Source organism: Coregonus clupeaformis, chromosome 7, assembly GCF_020615455.1.
Source record: "Coregonus clupeaformis isolate EN_2021a chromosome 7, ASM2061545v1, whole genome shotgun sequence".
NCBI classification, from domain to species: Eukaryota; Metazoa; Chordata; class Actinopteri; order Salmoniformes; family Salmonidae; genus Coregonus; species Coregonus clupeaformis.
In genome coordinates, this window is record NC_059198.1 from 69486130 (window position 1) to 69508250 (window position 22121).

General features: G+C 42.6%; 1 protein-coding gene across 1 annotated transcript in view; it reads right to left on the reverse strand.

Annotated features, from left to right (window-relative positions):
• Positions 1-4958, reverse strand: part of LOC121570013 (MAGUK p55 subfamily member 7-like) — a 255999-nt gene extending 251041 nt beyond the window's left edge. Inside the window, exon 1 of the mRNA XM_041881459.1 lies at positions 4796-4958. The gene's annotated coding sequence lies outside the window, so the exon portion shown is untranslated. The remainder of the gene's footprint in view (positions 1-4795) is intronic.
• Between the last annotated feature and the right edge of the window lie 17163 nt (positions 4959-22121).

Sequence of the window (22121 nt, forward strand, 5' to 3'; positions counted from 1 at the left end):
TACAATGACATTCAAGGCACACTTAACCAGCATGGCTACCACAGCATTCTGCAGCGATACGCCATCCCATCTGGTTTGGGCTTAGTGGGACTATCATTTGTTTTTCAACAGGACAATGACCCAACACACCTCCAGGCTGTGTAAGGGCTATTTTACCAATAAGGAGAGTGAATGAGTGCTGCATCAGATGACCTGATACAACATTGTTAATGTTGTAAATGGCTACTTGTAGCTGGAAACGGCTGATTTTTAATGGAATATCTACAGTTGAAGTCGGAAGTTTACATACACCTTAGCCAAATACATTTAAACTCAGTTTTTCACAATTCCTGTCATTTAATCCTAGTAAAAGTTCCCTGTCTTAGGTCAGTTAGGATCACCACTTTATTTTAAGAATGTGAAATGTTAGAATAATAGTAGAGAGAATTATTTATTTAAGCTTTTATATCTTTCATCACATTCCCAGTGGGTCAGCAGTTTACATACACTCAATTAGTATTTGGTAGCATTGCCTTTAAATTGTTTAACTTGGGTGAAACGTTTTGGGTAGCCTTCCACAGGCGTCCCACAATAAATTGGGAGAATTTTGGCCCATTCCTCCTGGCAGAGCTGGTGTAACTGAGTCAGGTTTGTAGGCCTCCTTGCTCGCACACGCTTCTTCAATTCTGCCCACAAATTTTCTATAGGATTGAGGTCAGGGCTTTGTGATGGCCACTCCAATACCTTGACTTTGTTGTCCTTAAGCCATTTTGCCACAACTTTGGAAGTATGCTTGGGGTCATTGTCCATTTGGAAGACCCATTTGCGACCAAGCTTTAACTTCCTGACTGATGTCTTGAGATGTTGCTTCAATATATCCACATAATTTTCCTTCCTCATGATGCCATCTATTTTGTGAAGTGCACCAGTCCCTCCTGCAGCAAAGCACCCACACAGTATGATGCTGCCACCCCCGTTCTTCACGGTTGGGATGGTGTTCTTTGGCTTGCAAGCGACCCCCTTTTTCCTCCAAACATAACGATGGTCATTATGGCCAAACAGTTCTATTTTTGTTTCATCAGACCAGAGGACATTTCTCCAAAAAGTACGATCTTTGTCCCCATGTGCAGTTGCAAACCGTAGTCTGGCTTTTTTATGGTGGTTTTGGAGCAGTGGCTTCTTCCTTTCTGAGCGGCCTTTCAGGTTATGTCGATATAGGACTTGTTTTACTGTGGATAAAGATACTTTTGTACTTGTTTCCTCCAACATCTTCACAAGGTCCTTTGCTGTTGTTCTGGGATTGATTTGCACTTTTCGCACAAAAGTACGTTCATCTCTTGGAGACAGAACGCGTCTCCTTCCTGAGTGGTATGACGGCTGCGTGGTCCCATAGTGTTTATACTTGCGTAATATTGTTTGTACAGATGAACGTGGTACCTTCAGGCTTTTAGAAATTGCTCCCAAGGATGAACCAGACTTGTGGAGGTGTACAATTTTATTTATGAGGTCTAGGCTGATTTATTTTGATTTTTCCATGATGTCAAGCAAAGAGGCACTGAGTTTGAAGGTAGGCCTTGAAATACATCCACAGGTACACCTCCAATTGACTCAAATGAAGTCAATTAGCCTATCAGAAGCTTCTAACGCCATGACATCATTTTCTGGAATTTTCCAAGCTGTTTAAAAGGCACAGTCAACTTAGTGTATGTAAACTTCTGACCCACTGGAATTGTGATACAGTGAATTATAAGTGAAATAATCTGTCTTAAAACAATTGTGTCATGCACAAAGTAGATGTCCTAACCGACTTGCCAAAGCTATAGTTTGTTAACAAGAAATGTGTGGAGTGGTTGAAAAACACGTTTTAATGACTCCAACCTAAGTGAATCTAAACTTCCAACTTCAACTAAATAAAATATATATATATATATATATATATATATATATATATATATATATATATATATATATATATATAGTACCAGTCAAAAGTTTGGACACACCTACTCATTCAAGGGTTTTTCTTTATTTTTACTATTTTCTACATAGTAGAATAATAGTGAAGACATCAAAACTATGAAATAACACATATGGAATCATGTAGTAACCAAAAAAGTGTTCAACAAATGAAAATATATTTTAAATTTGAGATTCTTCAAATAGCCACCCTTTGCCTTGATGACAGCTTTGCACACCCTTGGCATTCTCTCAACCAGCTTCACCTGGAATGCTTTTCCAACAGTCTTGAAGGAGTTCCCACATATGCTGAGCACTTGTTGGCTGCTTTTCCTTCACTTTGCCGTCCGACTCATCCTAAACCATCTCAATTGGGTTGAGGTCGGGGGATTGTGGAGGTCAGGTCATCTGATGCAGCACTCATTCACTCTCCTTATTGGTAAAATAGCCCTTACACAGCCTGGAGGTGTGTTGGGTCATTGTCCTGTTGAAAAACAAATGATAGTCCCACTAAGCCCAAACCAGATGGGATGGCGTATCGCTGCAGAATACTGTGGTAGCCATGCTGGTTAAATGTGCCTTGAATTCTAAATAAATCACAGACAGTGTGACCAGCAAAGCACCCCCACACCATAACACCTCCTCCTCCATGCTTTACGGTGGGAAAAAGACATGCGGAGATCATCCGTTCACCCACACCGCGTCTCATAAAGACACAGCGGTTGGAACCAAAAATCTCCAATTTCGACTCCAGACCAAATTACAAATGTCCACCGGTCTAATGTCCATTGCTCGTGTTTCTTGGCCCAAGCAGGTCTCTTCTTCTTATTTGTGTCCTTTAGTAGTGGTTTCTTTGCAGCAATTCGTCCATGAAGGCCTGATTCACACAGTCTCCTCTGAACAGTTGATGTTGAGATGTGTCTGTTTCTTGAACTCTCTGAAGCATTTATTTGGGCTGCAATTTCTGAGGCTGGTAACTCTAATGAACTTATCCTCTGCAGCAGAAGTAACTCTGGGTCTTCCATTCCTGTGGCGGTCCTCAATAGAGCCAGTTGCATCATAGCACTTGATGGTTTTTGCGACTGCACTTGAAGAAACTTTAAAAGTTCTTGAAATGCTCCGTATTGACTGACCTTCATGTCTTAAAGTAATGATGGACTGTCATTTCTCTTTGCTTATTTGAGCTGTTCTTGCATTATATGGACTTGGTCTTTTACCAAATAGGGCTATCTTATTCATTTACATTTAAATTTTTTACATTTACGTCATTTAGCAGACACTCTTATCCAGAGCGACTTAAAAATTGGTGCATTCACCTTATGATAGCCTGTGGGACAACCACTTTACAATGTATTTTTTTTATTTTTTTTTATTTTTAGAGTATATTTTTAATTTTCATTTGTTTTATATATATATATATATATATTGTTTTTATTTATTTATTTATTTTATTGTTTTTTGTGGGGGTGGGGTGGGGGGTAGAATGATTACTTTTATACTATCCCAGGTGTTATTCCAATAACAAAAGCCGCTCTACTCCATTACTGTGCAATTACAATGCAATTACTACAGTACTAGCTATGTAACAGTAGTCAGTACAGTGTTACTACTACACACAGGTATAGACCTGGGTGCATTGCAGTTGCCAGTGTTAAAACCAAGAAGTTGAGGTGAGCCAAGGGTGAAGCCTTCATAGAGTCTCTATGATCCCCTTGGAATTTTACTGGAAGGGCACGCCTTATCAATATTGGAGACTAACCAGAATCCACAGGAATCTGACCAGGCTTTAGCTTTCTGAGCCATGGGGTGAAGACAGGGAAGTTCATCTGAGCAGCCGCAGTCAAACCACAGCCCTGCCAGCATCCCCTGGTTTGGCCTAGTCTTCACCCCCTGCAGCAGACCACAAACCACATGGTGATGGCTGCGCCTGGGGGTTTGTCCACCCACTACTTGATGGTACATGTGCAAGAAAATCAGCTATCACATCAGTGGCCTATGACTCTTGGACCTTAAGACCTCAGGCCACACCCACTCACCCTGTCTGTCACCTGACTAAAATATGATGTAACAATGCTTTTAGTGTTATTACACAGCTATGAGAGCTAAAGTGTTACCAAGAAACCCAATACTGTACAAACAGACACTGAGCTATATCACGATCATTACTTTTTAGCTTGATCTAAATACCATGTTATTTAAATGGTACAGTGCAAACACTGGTGTGTTTACATTTCTAACACCTGTCACACAGAACAGCTACAGGTGACATCATCCTAGCTACAGTACTTACTACGCCAGAGACAAAACCACTAAACCATTGGCATAATCTACCAATGATACAAAGGAGCAAAATCCAGAAACGGTGATTGTAATCTGAAGAATCTGAATGATTTGAGTCATTTTATTATCAACGTTGCCTGCTAAAACTTGAAGTTGCTTGGTTGAGAGCGAGCCGAGCCGAGCTAGCTCGCTAGCTTTACTATTACATCAATAAAGAAAAGATGTAGCTACCATAGGATGTATTGTTTCTGGTGTTGATGTCCTTATTCCACACAACGCAAATCCCCAAAAATAAGAAGAGGTTAGTTTGCAAATATTTACCCAGTTGCCTCGCTCTGTCAGTGACAAGCTCAAGAAGGGGTTCTGTACTCCTTCGCTACCGTGATAGCTCAATATAGCTCACCTTGTATATTGGAAAGTATAGCTATTGTTCCCACATATTTTGTTTATTTGCTAAGGAGATGTGAACACATTTAGAACTTAATTTATTAACTAACTGTTGCCATGAGGACAGAGCAGCTTGCAAGTTACTTTCCTACGCAAAATGGAATAGTTTATTGTCAAACGCAATATTACTCACTCAAGCTTCGTTGCGTTAGTGCAAATTTGCTCTCACAGAGGTTCGCACTTCGCCAGATCACTTCGGGATAGAAACTCCTTTGCAGTCAGCCTTACTAGCTAGATCATTCAATTATAGATGGAGACTTTTCTGGGTGTTTCAATATCTCAGAAACTCATCCTTGTTCTTTCTCTGTTTGGGACGCGAGAATTCCACAAAGAAACGCCCAGTCTCAAACGCGTTCAATGAATCTCTTATTTGATTGGCTGGTATTCCCGTTTTGGGCGTTGCCAGTTTGTTGAGCTGCACATTTCCATAGGTCGTCTCTTGTTACAAAGTTTGGAAAAGAGAAGAAAGTACAGCATTCAATATATTTATAGACTGAGACAATAATATCTAATTTGGATATTCACCATGTTTACATTAAGGTATAGTAAAAATGAATTATAAAGGCTTTATAAGTATTTTTTTTTACATTTTAGTAATTTAGCAGACGCTCTTATCCAGAGCGACTTACAGTTAGTGAGTGCATACATTTTTCATACTGGCCCCCCGTGGAAGTATAAACAATATTCATGTATCAAATATGATACTACTTATAAAAACTAAAATTACTTATTTTAATCTGTGTCTAAGCAGAGTTAGTTTCCCACTAATATGAAAGTACTTCAGACGAATGCAAATTGTGGGGATGCTTAGTCAAGCTCAAGCTTGGCTCTACCCCATTATTATACAGTCTGTGGACAGGCACTACCAGGCATCATGCACACTGCCCACACATTTTTTCTTCTTCTTCTAAATAATTCCAAATAGCAGTTATTTGACTTGTAAGCATAGTGGAACCCTTTTTGGTGCTATATAGAACCCTTTTTTGAATGTTCAATAAATAACCATGCTCATAAGGTTCCAAATGGAACTGTATGGCGCTATAAAGAACCCTTTCCAAAGGTTCTATAAAGAACCATAAATAAAAGGTTCTATATAGCACCAAGAAAGGGTTCCGCTATGGCTACAACCCATTCTTTATAGAACCTTTATGGAGAATGGTTCTATAAAGAACTTTCCTCAATCTTAAAGGTTCTTTGTAGAACATTTTGAAGAACCATGCAGGGTTTTTTATTTTGGTTAGTCATATATTATTTAAATTCCATGGATGTTATTATTGTGTTAATTGACAAGTTGAATCAGGTGTGCTAGCCCTGGAACCGCTGGGGCTCCCTGAGGAGAAAATTGAGAACTGATGTAGACAACAGTTTACATTTAAGTCATTTACAGTGCCTTGCAAAAGTATTCATCCCCCTTGGCGTTTTTCCTATTTTGTTGCATTACAACCTGTAATTTACATTTATTTTTATTTGGATTTCATGTAATGGACATACACAAAATACTTGTTTCAAAAAATTCTCAAAAATAAATAACGGAAAAGTGGTGAGTGCATATGTATTCACCCCCTTTGCTATGAAGCCCCTAAATAAGATCTGGTGCAACCAATTACCTTCAGAAGTCACATAATTAGTTAAATAAAATCCACCTGTGTGCAATCTAAGTGTCACGTGATCTCAGTATATATACACCTGTTCTGAAAGGCCCGAGAGTCTGCAACACCACTAAGCAAGGGGCACCAGGGTAGTGTAGTGTAGTGTAGTGTAGTGTAGTGTAGTGTAGTGTAGTGTAGTGTAGTGTAGTGTAGTGTAGTGTAGTGTAGTGTAGTGTAGTGTAGTGTAGTGTAGTGTGGTGGTCATCATCATCATCATCATCATCATCGGGTGAGGTTGTGTCTCTCTCTGGCGGGAGGTAAGTTTGGCTTATATGGCTTATATACATAGTTTGGGCTTTGTCGAGTAAAGCTTAAACTATGTATTTAGATTGTAGTTAGGTAGTTATCGTGGGTTGTTGTATGTAATTATTGTAGGTTAGTATTGTATTCGGCTGAGCCTGGTGAAGCACAAAGCTAGCTAACCCACTACCTGGACTAGCTAGCGGGTAGCTACTGGCAACTGTGGATAGTTGTTTCACGCCTGAGAGTACCTGTAATTACGCCAGCTAGCTGCCTACAATAATTACATACAATAATGCCTACCATTCAGCTGTTTTTCTAACCTCATTGTCTGACGCGTTAACGTTAGGTAGTAAGTGGCTACTGTGCTTGAAATTTAGCTAGCTTGTTGCTACCTAGATAGTTACTAAGCAATGGTTGGAACAACCTAGCGAACAGACACGAACTGGCTGAGTCAATTCAGTGGCTAGCTTTGCACTTGGCTAGCTAACAGTAGCTGCTAGGGGTAAGTTATAACCTACATTTGTGTTTTGTTTTTACATACTGGTAGCCAGAGTCGTTCAAGGGAATTCGGGACATGGGTGACTAGTTAACGTTGGCTTGGCTCTCTCTGTGTGTTCGTGCCGTGGGAGGAGGGGTTTCTTCTTTGTCTGAAAGCAATGGCTAGCTAGTATGCTAACTATTCTAGCTAACTAACTGGCTGAATAAGTTGATGACGGACTCGCTCAAGCTGTCGGGACTAACACACAGCGTTAGACACAGACACGAATGATCTGCTTGGCGTGTTGACACACTGGTGGTTTGTTGTGGCCGAGTATTGGTGCTAAACCGTGTTGTTGGAGACCGGCATGCTAGTTGGCTGTGGCGTCATATGACTAGGTGCCCTGGACGATTTTCACGGAAGAATACTGTACCAAGTTAGCTAGCTGAATAAACTAAGTTAGTCTATTCCTAGAAAACATTGAACCGCTGTAGTTTACAACAATTATAGTTTCTGAGGTGGAAGTTGGGAGAGTTATATTTGGGTGTTTCAGTGAAACATAAGTGAGGGAGGCCCCGCTCTCTCCTTTCCCAGATGTTTAGTTCATTTCATTCCGATCTCCTTTGCATTATTGTAGCCATTTTCTGTAGCCTGTCAACTATGTGCCAAGCTTGTAGTGTCATATATGTCTGTCTATCCCTGTTCTCTCCTCTCCGCACAGGCTATACAAACGCCTCACACCGCGTGGCTGCTGCCTCTCTAACCTGGTGGTCCCTGCACGCACCACCCACGTGGACTTCCAGGTCTACGGCAGCCTCTGGAACAGCCGTTCTGCTGCCAACAAGGCAGAGTTCATCTCAGCCTATGCTACCCTCCAGTCCCTCGACTTCTTGGCGCTGACGGAAACATGGATTACCACTGAAAACACTGCTACTCCTACTGCTCTCTCCTCGTCTGACCATGTGTTCTCGCATACCGAGAGCATCTGGTCAGCGGGGTGGTGGCACAGGAATCCTCATCTCTCCCAAGTGGACATTCTCTCTTTTTCCCCTGACCCATCTGTCTATCTCCTCATTTGAATTCCATGCTGTCACAGTCAGTAGCCCATTCAAGCTGAACATCCTAGTCATTTATCGCCCTCCAGGTTCCCTTGGAGAGTTCATCAATGAGCTTGACGCCTTGACAAGTTCCTTTCCTGAGGATGGCTCACCCCTCACAGTTCTGAGTGACTTCAACCTCCCTACGTCTACCTTTGACTCATATCTCTCTGCCTCCTTTTTTCCACTCCTCTCCTCTTTTGACCTCACCCTCTCACTGTCCCCCCCTACTCACAAGGCAGGCAATACACTTGACCTCAACTTTACTAGATGCTGTTCTTCTACTAATCTCACTGCAACTCTCCTCCATGTCTCCGACCACTACTTTGTATCCTTTTCTCTCTCGCTCTCCTCCAACACTACTCACTCTGCCCCTACTCAGAAGGTAATGCGCCGTCACAACCTTCGCTCTCTCTCTCCCGCTACTCTCTCCTCTTCCATCCTATCATCTCTTCCCTCTGCTCAATCCTTCTCCCTCCAATCTCCTGATTCTTCCTCCTCAACCCTCCTCTCCTCCCTTTCTGCATCCTTTGACTCTCTATGTCCCCTATCCTCCCGGCCGGCTCGGTCCTCCCCTCCTGCTCCGTGGCTTGATGACTCATTGCGAGCTCACAAAACAGGGCTCCGGGCAGCCGAGCGGAAATTGAGGAAAACTAGACTCCGTGCGGACCTGGCATCTTTTCACTCCCTCCTCTCTACATTTTCTTCATCTGTTTCTGCTGCTAAAGCCACTTTCTACCACTCTAAATTCCAAGCATCTGCCTCTAACCCTAGGAAGCTCTTTGCCACCTTCTCCTCCATGCTGAATCCCCCCCCCCCCTCTCCTCCCTCTCTGTGGATGACTTCGTCAACCATTTTGAAAAGAAGGTTGACGACATCCGATCCTCGTTTGTTGAGTCAAATGACACTGCTGGTCCTGCTCACACTGCCCTACCCTATGCTTTGACTTCTTTCTCCCCTCTCTCTCCAGATAAAATCTTGCGACTTGTGACGGCCGGCCGCCCAACAATCTGCCCGCTTGACCCTATCCCCTCCTCTCTTCTCCAGACCATCTCCGGTGACCTTCTCCCTTACCTCACCTCGCTCATCAACTCATCCTTGACCGCTGGCTATGTCCCTTCCGTCTTCAAGAGAGCGAGAGTTGCACCCCTTCTCAAAAAACCAACACTCGATCCCTCAATGTCAACAACTACAGACCAGTATCCCTTCTTTCTTTTCTCTCCAAAACTCTTGAGCGTCCCGTCTTTAGCCAACTCTCTTGCTATCTCTCTCAGAATTACCTTCTTGATCCAAACCAGTCAGGTTTCAAGACTGGTCATTCAACTGAGACTGCTCTTCTCTGTGTCACGGAGGCTCTCCGCACTGCTAAAGCTAACTCTCTCTCCTCTGCTGTTGTCCTTCTAGACCTGTCTGCTGCCTTTGATACTGTGAACCATCAGATCCTCCTCTCCACCCTCTCCGAGTTGGGCATCTCCGGCGCGGCTCACTCTTGGATTGCGTCCTACCTGACCGGTCGCTCCTACCAAGTGGCGTGGAGAGAATCTGTCTCCGCACCACCTGCTCTCACCACTGGTGTCCCCCAGGGCTCAGTTCTAGGCCCTCTCCTATTCTCGCTATACACCAAGTCACTTGGCTCTGTCATATCCTCACATGGCCTCTCCTATCATTGCTACGCAGACGACACACAACTAATCTTCTCCTTTCCCCCTTCTGATAACCAGGTGGCGAATCGCATCTCTGCATGTCTGGCAGACATATCAGTGTGGATGACGGATCACCACCTCAAGCTGAAACTCGGCAAGACGGAGCTGCTCTTCCTCCCGAATGAAGGACTGCCCGTTCCATGATCTCGCCATCACGGTTGACAACTCCGTTGTGTCCTCCTCCCAGAGTGCGAAGAGCCTTGGCGTGACCCTGGACATCACCCTGTCGTTCTCCGCTAACATCAAGGCGGTGACCCGATCCTGTAGGTTCATGCTCTACAACATTCGTGCTCTACAACATTACACAGGAAGCGGCACAGGTCCTAATCCAGGCATTTGTCATCTCCCGTCTGGATTACTGCAACTCGCTGTTGGCTGGGCTCCCTGCCTGTGCCATTAAACCCCTACAACTCATCCAGAATGCCGCAGCCCATCTGGTGTTCAACCTTCCCAAGTTCTCTCATGTCACCCCGCTCCTCCGCACACTCCACTGGCTTCCAGTTGAAGCTCGCATCTGCTACAAGACCATGGTGCTTGCCTACGGAGCTGTGAGGGGAACGGCACCTCCGTACCTTCAGGCTCTGATCAGTCCCTACACCCAAACGAGGGCATTGCGTTCATCCACCTCTGGCCTGCTGGCCCCCCTACCTCTGCGGAAGCACAGTTCCCGCTCAGCCCAGTCAAAACTGTTCGCTGCTCTGGCACCCCAATGGTGAAACAAGCTCCCTCACGACGCCAGGACAGCGGAGTCACTCACCACCTTCCGGAGACACTTGAAACCCCACCTCTTTAAGGAATATCTGGGATAGGATAAAGTAATCCTTCTACCCCCCCTTACCCCACCCCCAAAATCTCTTTAAAAAAATGTTTTACATATTGTAAAGTGGTTATCCCACTGGCTATAAGGTGAATGCACCAATTTGTAAGTCGCTCTGGATAAGAGCGTCTGCTAAATGATGTAAATGTAAATGCACCACTAAGCAAGTGGCACCATGAAGACCAAGGAGCTCTCAATACAGGCCAGGGACAAAGTTGTGGAGAAGTACAGATCAGGGTTGGGTTATAAAAAAAATATCAGAAACTTTGAACATCCCACGGAGCACCATTAAATCCATTATTAAAAAATGGAAAGAAAATGGCACCCCAACAAACCTGCCAAGAGAGGGCCACCCACCAAAACTCACAGACCAGGCAAGGAGGACATTAATCAGAGAGGCAACAAAGAGACCAAAGATAACCCTGAAGGAGCTGCAAAGCTCCACAGCGGAGATTGGAGTATCTGTCCATAGGACCACTTTAAGCCGTACACTCCACAGAGCTGGGCTTTATGGAAGAGTGGCCAGAAAAAAGCCATTGCTTAAAGAAAAAAATAAGCAAACACATTTGGTGTTCGCCAAAAGGCATGTGGGAGAGCCCCAAACATATGGAAGAAGGTACTCTGGTCAGATGAGACAACAATTGAGCTTTTTGGCCATCAAGGAAAATGCTATGTCTGGCGCAAACCCAACACCTCTCAGCACCCCAAGAACACCATCCCCACAGTGAAGCATGGTGGTGGCAACATCATGCTGTGGGGATGTTTTTCCATCGGAAGGGACTGGGAAACTGGTCAGAATTGAACGAATGATGGATGGCGCTAAATACAGGGAAATTCTTGTGGGAAACCTGTTTCAGTCTTCCAGAGATTAGAGACTGGGACGGAGGTTCACCTTCCAGCAGGACAATGACCCTAAGCGTACTGCTAAAGCAACACTCGAGTGGTTTAAGGGGAAACATTTAAATGTCTTGGAATGGCCTAGTCAAAGCCCAGATCTCAATCCAATTGAGAATCTGTGATATGACTTAAAGATTGCTGTACACCAGCAGAATCCATCCAACTTGATGGAGCTGGAGCAGTTTTGCCTTGAAAAATCCCAGTGCCTAGATATGCCAAGCTTATAGAGACATACCACAAGAGACTTTCAGCTGTAATTGCTGCAAAAGGTGGCTCTACAAAGTATTGACTTTGGGGGGGTGAATAGTTATACACGCTCAAGATTTCTGTTTTTTTGTTTTATTTCTTGTTTGTTTCACAAGAAAAAATATTTTGCATCTTCAAAGTGGTAAGCATGTTGTGTAAAATCAAATGATACAAACCCCCCAAAAATCCATTTTAATTCCAGGTTGTAAGGCAACAAAATAGCAAAAATGCCAAGGGGGTGAATGCTTTCGCAAGCCACTGTAGCAGATGCTCTTATCCAGAGCGACTTACAGTAGCGATTGCATACATTTTAATACTTTTTTCGTGCTGGTCCCTCGTGGGAATCGAACCCACAACCATGCTCTACCAACTGAGCTACAGTGCATTCGGGAAGTATTCAGACCCCTAGACTTTTTCCACATTTTGTTACATTACATCCTTATTCTAAAATTGATTACATTGTTTTTTTCCCTCATCAATCTACACACAATACCCCATAATGACAAAGCAAAACAGGTTTCTAGAATATTTTGCAAATGTATTCAAAATAAAAAACGGAAACATCACATTTACATAAGTATTCAGACCATTTAATCAGTACTTTGTTGAAGCACCTTTGGCAGCGATTACAGCCTTGAGTCTTCTTGGGTATGACACTACAAGCTTGGCACAATTGTATTTCAGGAGTTCCTCCCATTCTTCTCTGCATATCCTCTCAAGCTCTGTCAGGTTGGATGGGGAGCATCGCTGCACAGCTATTTTCAGGTCTCTCCAGAGATGTTCGATTGGGTTCAAGTCTGGACTCTGGCTGGGCCACTCAAGGACATTCAGAGACTTGTATCGAAGCCACTGTGCATTGTGTTGGCTGTGTGCTTAGGCTCGTTGTTCTGTTGGAAGATGAACCTTCGCCCCAGTCTCAGGCCTGAGCGCTCTGGAGCAGATTTTCATCAAGGATCTCTCTGTACTTTGCTCCGTTCATCTTTCCCTCGATCCTGACTAGTTTCCCAGTCCCTGCCTTTGAAAACATCCCCACAGCATAATGCTGCCACCACCATGCTTCACCGTAGGGATGGTGCCAGGTTTCCTCCAGACGTGACGCTTGGCATTCAGGCCAAAGAGTTCAATCTTGGTTTCATCAGACCAGAGAATCTTGTTTGTCATGGTCTAAGTCCTTTAGGTGCCTGTTGGCAAACTCCAAGCGGGCTGTCATGTGCCTTTTACTGAGGAGTGGTTTCTGTCTGGCCACTCTACAATAAATGCGTGATTGGTGGAATGCTGCGTAGATGGTTGTCCTTCTGGAAGGTTCTCCCATCTCCACAGAGGAACTCTGGAGATCTCTGAGTGACCATTGGGTTCTTGGTCACCTCCTTGACCAAGGCCCTTCTCCCCCGATTGCTCAGTTTGGCCAGCTCTAGGAAGAGTCTTGGTGGTTCCAAACTTCTTCCATTTAAGAATGATGGAGAGCCACTGTGTTCTTGGGGACCTTCAATGCTGCAGACATTTTTTGGTACCCTTCCCCAGATCTGTGCCTCGACACAATCCTGTCTCGGAGCTCTACGGACTACGGAATACTTTCCGAATGCACTTTACATGGGACTACAGTTCTCAATTGACAGAAGGCTGTGCGTGAGTCTTTCACAAGACACGTCACTGGCCATAGTCATATTTACAATGTAATCTTCTTTTTCTATGGTATAATGGCGGTCCGCAAACAAACGTTTAAGGTGCGTGCTGCCACCTACTGTGCTGGAGTGTATGGTCAATCACGGTTTACATTAGCTCTACATTGTTATATGTATACAGTGCCTTCGGAAAGTATTCAGAACCCTTGACTTTTTCCACATTTTGTTACGTTACAGCTTTATTCTAAAATGTATTAAATAAATACAAATTCTCAGCAATCTACACACAATACCCCATAATGACAAAGCGAAAACAGGTTTTTAGACATTTTAGCAAATGTATAAATAAATAAAACTTATTTACAGAAGTATTCAGACCCTTTGCTTTGAGACTCGAAATTAAGCTCAGGTGCATCCTGTTTCCATTGATCATCCTTAAGATGTTTCTACAACTTGATTGGAGTCCACCTGTGGTAAATTCAATTGATTGGACATGATTTGGAAAGAGACACAGCTGTCTATATTTGGTCCCACTGTTGACAGTTCATGTCAGAGCAAAAACCAAGCCATGAGGTCGAAGGAATTGTCCATAGAGCTCCGAGACAGGATTGTGTCGAAGCACAGATCTGGGGAAGGGTACCAAAACATTTCTGCAGCAAATCGTGTGTTGCAATTCTGACGTACAATAATACCTTTCAGAGTTTTGGCAGTTTCATCTCACCAACAAAAAAAACGTACACCAGACGGCCTGTGAGGAGTGCTACCCGAACAAGGATAAGAATTGCAACACCAGATTTGTTCAAGCCAAAAATATTAGTCCGTAATTGTAACATGGTGTTTGTATGTTCACAGATGAAATTTCACGCATGGCTTTTCTTACGATCCTAACAATTTACTAATGGATTTTCTTACGATCCTAACGATACGTACGTTCAACCTTCTGGAATGTACAGTGGGGGAAAAAAGTATTTAGTCAGCCACCAATTGTGCAAGTTCTCCCACTTAAAAAGATGAGAGAGGCCTGTAATTTTCATCATAGGTACACGTCAACTATGACAGACAAAATGAGAAAAAAAATCCAGAAAATCACATTGTAGGATTTTTTATGAATTTATTTGCAAATTATGGTGGAAAATAAGTATTTGGTCACCTACAAACAAGCAAGATTTCTGGCTCTCACAGACCTGTAACTTCTTCTTTAAGAGGCTCCTCTGTCCTCCACTCGTTACCTGTATTAATGGCACCTGTTTGAACTTGTTATCAGTATAAAAGACACCTGTCCACAACATCTCACAGTCACACTCCTAACTCCACTATGGCCAAGACCAAAGAGCTGTCAAAGGACACCAGAAACAAAATTGTAGACCTGCACCAGGCTGGGAAGATTGAATCTGCAATAGGTAAGCAGCTTGGTTTGAAGAAATCAACTGTGGGAGCAATTATTAGGAAATGGAAGACATACAAGACCAGTGATAATCTCCCTCGATCTGGGGCTCCACGCAAGATCTCACCCCGTGGGGTCAAAATGATCACAAGAACGGTGAGCAAAAATTCCAGAACCACACAGGGGGACCTAGTGAATGACCTGCAGAGAGCTGGGACCAAAGTAACAAAGCCTACCATCAGTAACACACTACGCTGCCAGGGACTCAAATCCTGCAGTGCCAGACGTGTCCCCCTGCTTAAGCCAGTACATATCCAGGCCCATCTGAAGTTTGCTAGAGTGCATTTGGATGATCCAGAAGAGGATTGGGAGAATGTCATATGGTCAGATGAAACCAAAATAGAACTTTTTGGTAAAAACTCAACTCGTCGTGTTTGGAGGACAAAGAATGCTGAGTTGCATCCAAAGAACACCATACCTACTGTGAAGCATGGGGGTGGAAACATCATGCTTTGGGGCTGTTTTTCTGCAAAGGGACCAGGACGACTGATCCGTGTAAAGGAAAGAATGAATGGGGCCATGTATCGTGAGATTTTGAGTGAAAACCTCCTTCCATCAGCAAGGGCATTGAAGATGAAACGTGGCTGGGTTTTTCAGCATGACAATGATCCCAAACACACCGCCCGGGCAATGAAGGAGAAGCTTCGTAAGAAGCATTTCAAGGTCCTGGAGTGGCCTAGCCAGTCTCCAGATCTCAACCCCATAGAAAATCTTTGGAGGGAGTTGAAAGTCTGTGTTGCCCAGCGACAGCCCCAAAACATCACTGCTCTAGAGGAGATCTGCATGGAGGAATGGGCCAAAATACCAGTAACAGTGTGTGAAAACCTTGTGAAGACTTACAGAAAACGTTTGACCTGTGTTATTGCCAACAAAGGGTATATAACAAAGTATTGAGAAACTTTTGTTATTGACCAAATACTTATTTTCCACCATAATTTGCAAATAAATTCATTAAAAATCCTACAATGTGATTTTCTGGAATTGTTTTTCTCATTTTGTCTGTCATAGTTGACGTGTACCTATGATGAAAATTACAGGCCTCTCATATTTTTAAGTGGGAGAACTTGCACAATTGGTGGCTGACTAAATACTTTTTTCCCCCACTGTATCTCGCTCTATAGACTTGCTTCCATTCAGCCACAAGAGCATTAGTGAGGTCGGGCACTGATGTTGGGCGGTTAGGCCTGGCTCGCAGTCAGCGTTCCAATTCATTCCAAAGGTTTTCGATGGTGTTCAGGTCGGGGCTCTGTGCAGGCCAGTCAAGTTCTTCCACACCGATCTAAACAAACCATTTCGGTATGGACCTCGCGTTGTACACGGGGGCATTGTCATGCTGAAACAGGAAAGGGCCTTCCCCAAACTGTTGCCACAAAGTTGGAAGCACAACATCGTATAGAATGTCATTGTATGCTGTAGTGTTAAGATTTCCCTTCACTGGAACTAATGGGCCTAGCCCGAACCATGAAAAACAGCCCCAGACTATTATTCCTCATCCACCAAACTATACAGTTTGCATTGTGCATTGGGGCAGGTAGCGTTCTCCTGGCAATCGCCAAACCCAGATTAGTCCGTCGGACTACCAGATGGTGAAACGTGATTCATCACTCCAGAGAACGCATTTCCACTGCTCCAGAGTCAAATGGCGTCGAGCTTTACACCACTCCAGCCGACGCTTGGCATTGCGCATGGTGATCTTAGGCTTGTGTGTGGCTGACGTTGCTTCCAGAGGCAGTTTGGAAATCGGTAGCGAGTGTTGCTACAGATAATTTTTACGCGCTACGCGCTTCAGCACTCGATGGTCCCGTTCTGTGAGCTTGTGTGGCCTACCACTTTGTGGCTGAGCCGTTGTTGCTCCAAGACGTTTCCACTTCACAATAACAGCACTTACAGTTGACCTGTGCAGCTCTAGCAGGGCAGATATTTGACGAACTGACTTGTTGGAAAGGTGGCTTCCTATGACGGTGCCACATTGAAAGTCACTGAGCTCTTCAGTACAGGCCATTCTACTGCCAGTGTTTGTCTATGGGCTCGGAGTCCTATCTCTTCTGCCACACATCTATAAAAATGGCTCTGATCTTACATTTGGCCTCACCTCTACCCAGTGGAGCATGAATATCAATTATATATCATTTTAAAGCCTTTTTGGCTATCTGGTCTTTAATTTCATTCCCATCCACACCCGAGTAGGCTGGGACCCAGCAGACTCTCACTACTACACCCAGTCTCTCGAGTCTCCATAATAGCGTTAATGCTTCCAATAGTAGATCATTCCTATTATATTTGCCAGAGGATAAACTACTCAGTACAGACAGAGAATCTGAGCATAATATACAATGCTGACAGGTTGAACACCCTCCAGCCACTGGAGGGCAACTACTATTGCTAACATTTCAACAGAAAATACAGACAATTCATCTTTTAGTTTTATACATACACTACCGATCAAAAGTTTTAGAACACCTACTCATTCAAGGGTTTATCGTATCTGAAGATTATGTCTTTGTTAAATGTTTTTCATGAAGAAATGGAATGTTGTTTACGTTAGTATATGTTTTAGTGTAACGTCATGTACAACAGACAGGAAGTGTGTTGTAGACAGGGGAGACTGGTGATTGGCCAGAAGAGGGAGCATCATTGTCTATAAATAGGGGCTAGACTACAGAAAGGGCAGAACGGCCATGGCAATCTGAGGAGCCGTTCTCCGGACACCGCGGGTCTGTACTTATGCTGTAACCTCGTGATTTTAATAAAAGCCTCTAACACGATGCAGCTTGAACGGACTCTTTGTTGACAGCAATAATGGCCACCACTCATCCGATACGACATAATGGCGCCGAACGTGGGGCTGGTTTGCACCTCTTCTTTGTTTCGTAGCCGCCAAGCTAACTCGCTTTGAAGCATGGTCAAACAAGGGTGAGTTTTTCTTACCGCTTCGGAGTTTGTTAGATTGGATACGACTTGTGTACACTGGAGAGATGTACCATACGACCTTGCCTCGCGTGGCGTTGTTGCTGTTGACTAGAGTCTGCTAAAATGTTATTCCATTGAAACGGCAGATAATTGGAAGTTTTTAGAGCATTAAACGGTAGGATTTAAGTATTGAAAGGGTACAATTAAGGCAGATATGCGCATTCTTTAGGGCACTGTACCGCTTTAAGACCCCGGGGGGGCCATTTTAGATAATGGGCTGGCAAATCCTCTTACACGATAGAATGTGTAAGATGGTGGGGTTTTTTAAGGGAAAACTCGGGTTTGATGGGATTTATCTGATTGTGATTATGATTCGACTTTCGTCCGACGGGATGTCTGATTGGGTTTGATTTCTCGGTGTAATGGTCATTAATCCACGGCAACAAAAACGGTAGGAGAAATAGGTTCAAAATTGATAAGGGCAGTGCAGGATATTTATTTGTATGGTAGGCCGCAGTTAGCTAAAGGCTAAGGCTAATTCTAAATGCTTGATTATATGTTTCAGGCCACGTGGTACATCGTGGCTAAGGCTAACGCTGAATGCTAAATGTGTTTTGTGTCACAGTGTATCTAAGGCTAATGCTAAATGTGTTTTGTGTCACAGTGTACCTAAGGCTAATGCTAAATGCTAATGCTAATTGTGTTGCTTGCTACATGCTAACGGATATCCTTAGAGACGCCATTGCGATGGATTAAAGTCTCTTAAATGTGTCTCTGTGTGTTCAAGTCAGGTTATATGTTTTGTGAGCGTTGTTAAATGTTGTTGGACTAGGAGGGGGAAAACGGAGGTAAAGCGGGACTGTTATTCGGTCTGTTTGGGGAGGGAGTAGAGAATCTACCTTCCACGGGGAATCATATCATAGAATGTATCGCGCATGCGTGGGATTTTACTAAACAGCACATCTGTTATACTGCAGGGGGAGACAGGGAGACACAGACGTGGGAACAAAGAGGAGAGATTTTAACACGAATCTTGTAGTTTAAAGCGGCTGGGGTTTGAACATTAAACTATTTGTTGAGATGTAGTGAATTTATAAATTAGATATATGGTAACGGATTATAATAAATTGAATTAAATAATTAAATGACGGATTAAAATAAAATAAAAATGTTTTTGAGCGATCTATTTAGTTCTGAGTTTAGTCTTAGAGTGAATAATGTAGAACGAACGAATATTGAATGGTTGGAAATACTCAGTGATTGCATTAACTACTAAAAGCTGTTTCTGTGTCTTTGTTCCATTGTCATGAGAGACAGGAGAGAGGAGGGGCTAACGTGTGACTGACGTGCGTCACGTGACAAGGTGTGACGTGGCAGAGGCAGACGATCGGATCAGATATCAGGCTAGTTCACAAAATATGTGATGGTATGACAATTTCACATAGGCTTGGCAAACTGATTCATTAAAAATTGCATTTTGGAGGCTATGTGCATCATTTGGGTTAATTACAGATGTTTTGGGAATCAAGGACTGACATTATTCTGTAAATTTAAGATAATTAGGGGTTATAGAGCAAGGGGTTACAGGCTTTGTTTTTGGGATTGCTTTGAAGTTGACTAACTTACATTTACTTGTATTTGATGGGTTGTGGTAAGATAGCCAACACTAATTGATAAATTGGTGACATAGGATAGAGGAATAAAAATTGGTTTTAAATTATTCATAATTTTTAATTGAGTTTTTGATTGGTTTTTTATTTTTTAATTAAATGGTTTTTGAATAAGGCATTTAATTGAATTTTTTTATATTCATTTTTTTTTTTTTTTTGGAGTTGTTAGTTTTATATAAAATAATTACAGGGGGGGAAGCCATAGGCTATATAGGCTAAAATAAAATAGTTCACAATAAAGGAATATAAAAGGGTTGATATAGGGGAAAATAGTAATCCTTTAACTAAAGTAGTGTTAGGAGAAACTAATGGCAGAAGTTAGTACACCTTTCTCACATACGGATTCAGCGGTAAGACACCCACCTTATGAGAAGGAAGGAGAGCTTAGGTATGTTTATCCTCAGCTTTCAGTGATCATTCAGCAGGGTGATTGTTGCATCAGAGATGAAGATGAATAATAGATAGAGGACAAGCAGAAACGACGATGAAGATGAATCAAAACTCCAGAAGGAAGAAAATGAGATGTCTGGAAGAGAAGAGTGAGGTAAGGAGGATGGAACTTAAAGAAGATGAGGATGGTGAAGATGAGTGATGATGAAGATGAGAGTGATGATGAAGAGGTCATGGGTGGATATGACTCTGTGATCAGAAGGAAGTTGGCAAGAGAGGAACGAAGAAGGATACTAGAGATTTGATCTCTGATGAAAGCAAAGATGAAGAAAGCGATGAAGATTTGGAGATTAAAGGTGCTTTATGTTCAAGAGGATTTTGTCCTACAAGGACTGGCACAGAAGAAAAGTAAGAAGATGATGGAAGATGATATTTCGAGGACAGAACGTAGAATATAAGCTTTTGAAGAATCCTGATATGTCAACAGCAAGAAAGAACAGGACCAAGAAACTCTCTGAAAACTCAATCATACAACGGGTGGAGAAGAGAAGCTTTGGTTATGAGGAATCAGAATGAACCAAATCAACAATCACTGTTACAGCTTCAACTGAACAATATCAAATGCAATTGTACCAGCCAAGGGGGGTATCAGATGTTCCATATCCACAGCCAGTTTCTGCCAGAAACTGGCTGTGGATATGGAACATCTGATACCCCCCTTGGCTGGTACAATTGCATTTGATATTGTTCAGTTGAAGCTGTAACAGTGATTGTTGATTTGGACAGACACAGAATTGGAGAGGAAGAGGACGAGAAGAAATAGGAGGAGGAAGATTTCAGCTACACTTCCAGCAACTTTCAGAAGACTGTTATAATTGTGGACAGATTGGGTACTTTACCTGTTAATGCAACAAGTCGGGAGAAAACAACAGAGGAAGATAAAGGAGCAAGTGAAGATCACCTGTTAGTGCCTAGAAGATCCGGAAGGGGGGTATCAGCTGAGAGCATCGATTAGAGAAGAAGAGAAAATAGCTAACAATTGAAGTAAAAACAACCGACCATTAGAAGTGATGGTGAATAGTGGAAAAACTTATCTGTGTTCAGCCTAAAGAGGTTAAACATCTCACTAATTGATAACAAATTAGGATAGGGATTTGAGGTAGTAAAACAGTTAATTACTCTTAAGATACTAATATTAGAAGATACTGTTATTGCAGTGTTGGGAAGAGATGCATTGTTTATTCTGGGTTACATTCTTACACTAAGGGATTTCAGGCTAGGCTAAAAGGTGTTTAGTCGTTTTGCCAAGTCTGTGTGTAATGAGTCAGAAGCAGGTGGGGAACTTTCCCAATCACATATTCTAAAAATTTGGTGGTAAAGGGATGTGTGAATAAATCAGTGGAAAATGTTTTTAAAAGGTTAGGAGAGAAAAGATTACATTAAAATAAGTTAGGAGGACTAGGTTGAAGGAACTCTAAGACAGTAAGCTAAGTTTCAAAGTTAGTAGTAAGAGAGAGAGAGAACAGTAGTGAATGACACTTTAGAGTAGGAAGATCAAGGTAATTATAGGTGTATTTTGTTTAATCAAAAGTTTGAAAGTCAGGGATTATAGAGAGGACTGAGATTTGGGGAAAAAGTGACACTAGTGGTGATAGATGGAAGTACAAGCAAAGACAACTTTTTTCTTTGGGGAAAAACTAAGAGTAACTAAGGACATTAACACTTCAGTCTATTATAACAACAGTGAGAAGCAAGTTAACTCTTTCAACATTGATAGTTATTAAAGCCATAAATATATTGCATTTGATTATAAGGGAACCAATAGCTCCAGTGCCAATTTTAGGGTTAGGATGGGGACGTTTCTTCCATATGGAGAGATAATTATGGCGAATAAGTATTGTTATCAGGACCAGGAGTAGAAGCTGTTGCACCTAGTCAGAGGAGGTATAGTTTGGAAGAGGTTAGGAGTGACTGTTCACTTATTTGGCGAAATGTTACAGAGAAAGGTCAGGGAGAATATATGTATACTTATCTAGTGCAAGCATTAGAAGTTGTTCCGGTTAAGAATTATGGGTTAAAGGGCTATGTAATTCGTAAAGTGACGCTTATAATGGAAGATTTGAGGTCTGTTGACGTTTCCACAGTCATTGAGGGAGTTCAGGAGGAGTAGATTACAGTAGTCACTCCAACAGTAGATAATACACAGAGGATAATGGGAACTTTTGCACTAGAAGTAATTAGGGTTGATACAGCAATTAAGTCAACTACTTTAATGGTAACTTTGGAAGGGATT